The sequence below is a fragment of the Prinia subflava genome, chromosome 13 (genome assembly GCF_021018805.1).
Source record: "Prinia subflava isolate CZ2003 ecotype Zambia chromosome 13, Cam_Psub_1.2, whole genome shotgun sequence".
In the NCBI taxonomy this organism is placed as follows: domain Eukaryota; kingdom Metazoa; phylum Chordata; class Aves; order Passeriformes; family Cisticolidae; genus Prinia; species Prinia subflava.
The window spans coordinates 9431761-9437180 of NC_086259.1; positions in this window are offsets into that span (position 1 = coordinate 9431761).

Sequence of the window (5420 nt, forward strand, 5' to 3'; positions counted from 1 at the left end):
GCACAGCCCATGCACACTGCTCTGCCTGGGGCTCTGCGGCCAAAAAACACTATTAGCGAAAGGGAGATTAGGGGGGAAAGAGCTAAGTACGTAAAATGTACTTATGTGGAAAAATAATGTCTCTTGGGATGTCTTTAGAATACAGGCTTAACATCCAGTTTGGGAAAGAAAATGCAGATGGCATGACAGCAAACAGCCTTGCTCTGTGTAAACTTGCACTTCTGACAGAAATCCTGATTCTGCATAGCGCAGAACACATGATTAATTTCAAATATCTGCTTAATTAAAATTCAAAAAGGAGCATTATCATATCTGACATGATTACTAAACTTGAGATGGGCTTACGAGTGTGCCTAAAATTAATCCTATATGTGCTTAAATTTATTGTTGAACTGAGGACAAAATGAAGAAGAATGATGTATTAATCTACATGTCCTTTGGCCCAGATGCTTCCTTTTGGAGTTCAGTTTGGAAATTTGCTTTAAACCATCAGGATAGCTATTTCTGGGGTAAATAACATGGACATTATCTTTTTCTAGTAAGGTAAGTTTGCCCTCTGCCAAAGTTCAGTCACTGAAAAACCAAGCAATTTTAATGCAGCACAAATGTGGGAGGCAAGCATCCAAAGGACCACATGGATCCTGCCCCACACATTCCTTTAGAACAAACAATTTAAAATAATGTAAAACCACGGCCATAAACTGGTAATGCTTCTCTTCTGCTTTATTTGCAACATAAAACAATGCCAACTTTAACTTGGACTTGATCTAAATGTAGGAGTTTTGCCAAAATAGCTGTCAGAATGATGAAAAATCCCTTGCATGCAGCTACAGCCACACTGGCAAAAGCCCTGGAGTAAATGCTGTTATATTGGCAGAGTCCTTTGGCCATTTTAGCATATTCCATGAGAAAAGTGATTTAAGTTACACCCGAAAAGGAATCTGTGCTTGCCAATTCAGCTCTAAGGTGTAGCTATTCCAGCCAACTCTTTTAAGTGTAGACAAGGCAGGGGTTTCTGGCACTACTCTCATTCCTTTAAGGCTAGATTTATGGGTTTGGTTACAATTGTGAGCAAAAACCAAGGGGGATTTCAGTGTATTTCACTCATGCTGACAGTTTACAGATGTATCTAAACTTTGAATTCGGAATCAGCTAATTTATGTGTTGCCAAAAAGCAATGTATTATTTTGTGATGTTTGCTGCTATTGTCTTGCTCTTGGTAAAGTGAAAAGAAAATAAAAAAGTACATTTTTCAGTGCATTAAGTGTTACCTACTGCTTTTCTAGTAAAATTAACCTGGATGATTATATTTACAAATCAAGGGTGTTCCACAAGACTTCTGCCTGCCTAATGGAGTCAGCTATTATGGTCACAGCTGCTTCCTGAGGGTGCTCCTCATGCCCAGGAGCTGTGACATCCACAGCAGGTTTGGCAGGCTGCTACTCCTCATTCTGCTCCCAGGAGCTCAGCTTTGGTCCAAACAGCACCTCGCCCTTCACTGGGACCCAGTGCTCTTTGTCTGGCAGCATTTTACTTTCCTAAGTGTCTACTTGATTAGCACATGCAAAACACACTGCAGTACACAGTGTTGTTTGCTAGCAGAGTGCATAACTAATATTTATTTTTATATTCTCAGCTGTGCTTCCAACAGTCAAATATTATGTAAAGGTTAAGCAGTAGAAAACAAAATTTTCATAATGGCAGCAAAGCATTCTGAGAGATGGGCAAGCACACTTACACCATCAATATACTTTAATACTCATAAAACTGAGGTAAATTTTAATGGAAAAGCATTTTCTGACATTGTGAGGGATGGAAAAGGGATCCTGATGCAGTGGCTCACTCTGAGTTTGTGTTCTGTGAAAGGACTGGTTTTGTCAGAGATAAGGAGCATGGTGTTAAAATGCATCTACCAAGGATATGGGAAAAGTGTGCTCTGCAATAATGTAGGACTGAGGCACAGCTAAAATCGCAAGAGTGTAGTGCATAAAAGGTGGTTGTCATATGAGTTATGTCCTCCATGCCCATTTCAGATGAAATTACTCATCTTAAGAAGAATAACTGGAAAGTTTGTGGCCAAAACTTGGTGATCAGCCAAGAGATGAGCCAGCATTGTGATGCCATGTAAAGGATGCCTGCCACTATTGAAAGGCTGTGTGCTTTTGATAATTAAAGAACCAAAAGGGACTGCTGCCCCAGTGTCAAACATTCTGCCTTGATTTACACCCCTATCTGGGCAGTTCTCATTTTCCCAATCAGATAGATTACACAAACCCTGACAGATACAATATTTAACCATAGACTACAAAGCTGATATCAGCCGGAAAATTCGGGAGCTAAACCAATGTTATATATGAACTGCAGTTTTTTATCAGATTTTATTGGCATTTTATCACAGGCAGAGCAAGGTCTTATGCTTGTTAAAGAATGTGGCTGTAATATCCCCATTACGAAATACTCTTCAGCTTCTCTCCTAAGAAGTGCAGGTTCAGGCAACCTCACAGTCTGTGCTGCTTTTCCATCTCAAGCCCCAGACTATTTAGCTAAACATGATTTATTTTACTAAATTGTTCCTTAGAACAGTAGATAATGACAAAAAACCCTAAACAAACAAGGCTAGGCAGAAATATCTGACATATTTATCCAAGTCCCTTTTTGTCATGTAACTAATATTTAGAAAATGCAGTCATATTGTCTTTGATGCTTCTACAAGAACCTTTCCTCTTTTTTTAATGCAGCTGGACAAATACCAACCATTTCTATGTTTGAATTAGCAGGAAAAGAATCATCTGATGTGATGAATATTCTGCACTTTTGGGGCAATGCTGTGATAAATGAATACCATACTCCTATCCTGGCACAGCACAAAATTCTGTTCCACGCTATGCTATAATATGTAATTACACAGTGTTGTGTCATTTGGAAGTGGAATTTGTTTACCATACTTCATTATTACAAGACATGTCTCTCTTCACAAGAGTGTGGTTTAAAGAAATCATTTTCTGTTTAATGCCAAATGTCTCGTGCTGGTGTTACTGACAGGGTTTTCAACATAAAAGAGACGTAGCAGGCCCATTGTACACTGCCAAAGTCCTGTTATCACTTTACAACTCCTTTATACTTCTAAAGGAGTATGAAGGAGCTTTAGAGTAAACAGCAGTCTTGGCCTGCCTTTCATCTGTGGTCTGTCAGTGACATGGAGCTGTGTGCAAGCCCAGTGGGTCAGTGGGATATTAACTTGGGTTAAATGTCACAGGCACTGCTCTGCCTGCAGAATGACAGGCTTTGAGAATGGGCCGTGTTGGTCATTTCTCCCCCTGAATTCACAGAGGGTTAAGTGCATAATTACATGGAATACAGAATATTTTTAAGTACTTGGTTGTGAGTTATTAGGAAACTACATTCCTATCAAGCAGTTTGGTATTTTATGCTCATAATGTGTCTGTCCCCTTTTCTCCTCACATATAATTATGGTGTACTTTGGCTAATAGTTACGGTCATGTTCCACATGTGATTTATTTATACCCAAAATGTAAACATAATGAAATTTGGGATAACAGGATTTATAGCAGATATGTTAATGCAGTTTGCAGCAGCATAAAAGGCAGCTCCAGAAGCAGAGGCTGCAGCAGCTGTGTGTAGATAGCCACCTTGAGGATCAGAAGAGCATGACTTGGGGTTACTGTGTGCTCTTCTGCAAAATGTAGAAGGCATAAATCTTAGTATATTGTTTAGTATAGTATATTTTCCATGCTATTTATTGTTTAAAAATTAAATGATACTTTGAAATGCAATTTTCCTTTTAAGGAATTAGCTGGAGTGATTAGTGTGAGCATTCATTCCATAGTAGATGGAATCTCATTGTTTCTTCAGGAGTTCCCAAAAACTCCTGCTGGTGTCCGTGTCCTTTCAATCTTGCACATACCCACACAAATAAAACCCCCTGTGCTGCCTTCCCATTTTTCTAGCAAAAGCCTTGGTAGTGACTCACAATACTTTAGAGCTTACAAATGTGCAGTGATTTGGGGCTGCATTGGGTCTGCCTACTGACTGTCTCTGGAGAGCTGTAGGGAACAGGATTAACTGGAACACCCTTTAGCTAATGTTGAACTGCACATTACTAAATTACATAAAAACATATATTAAGGGAATGCTACTGATGCTAAGAAAGCAGGGAAGTGTTTATTTATGTGCCAATATTACTGTAACCTCCTGAGATACAGAACCAAATCCTGTATCCTTAAAAGATGAAGGAAGGACTTCTTTGTAGGAAGTCCACTTCTTAAAGTACAAAACTTCAGAAATGCTTTCAAATGAAATTTAAAGCACTGGTTTAGAATACTATATGAATAAAAACAAATCTTCTCTAACATAAATGTTTTCTTTTGAAATGCCGAATGTGTGAATGGAATCTTTAAACCCAATTGTCCTGTTGAGAAACTCCCTTCTATTCCAGAGTTCATTCTCTCATTCATAATTGAAGCAGAGCTTCATTTTCTGTAAACAACAGTGGATAGAAGTGGAACAGTGGAAGTTGCTAAGTGGATAGAATAGCACAGCATTCAGATGGCAGGAACAATCAAAAGTAGGTCGCTTAAAGAGGAACTATATTTGGCTTCTATGACATTAAATACTCAGTAGCATTACTTTAATTTCTTGGGAGTAAAAATATTTCAGAAGCGCTCCTGGCTCCTCCCAGGGGCAGCCGGAGGGCCTGTGGTTAATCCCGCCGGTAGCCGTGCTCCGGGCCCGGGCAGGTTCCTCACTGCACCGCGGTGTCTCTGCCGCCCCCCGAGGAGCGTCCGTCCCGCCCCCCCGTGCTGCGCGCACCGGGGACAGGGACCAGCGGCTCCGGCTCAGGACTCGGCGCTGGACGCGGGCAGGGCTCAGGCAGCGCGGAGCCCTCACGCCGCGCGGAGCCCTCGGGCAGCGCGGAGCCCTCACGCCGCGCGGAGCCCTCACGCCGCGCGGAGCCCTCGGGCAGCGCGGAGCCCTCGGGCAGCGCGGAGCCCTCACGCCGCGCGGAGCCCTCACGCCGCGCGGAGCCCTCACGCCGCGCGGAGCCCTCAGGCAGCGCAGCCCCGGCGCGGGGCCGGGACCGGGGCCGGGACCGGGGCGTGGCACCCGCACCGACCCCGGCGCGCAGTGCCCGCCCCGCCACTGGGGGCACGCGCGCGCCACCCAATCAGCGTCTCCGGAGTGCCAGAAGTCCCGCCCCTCCCTCCATGTAACCAATCAGCGCCCTCCAGAGGGAGTGTTCCGCCGTTCGCCCCCTCCCCTGCGGCTCATACAAGCGCGATGCGCTGGAAAACCCCGAATCCGCTGGTGACTGGCAGCGCTTATCACCAATAGCGCTGCGCAGCGGTGGCGCCGGCGCGCTGTGATTGGCTGCGAGAGCGGCAGGGGGCCGAGGGGGCGGG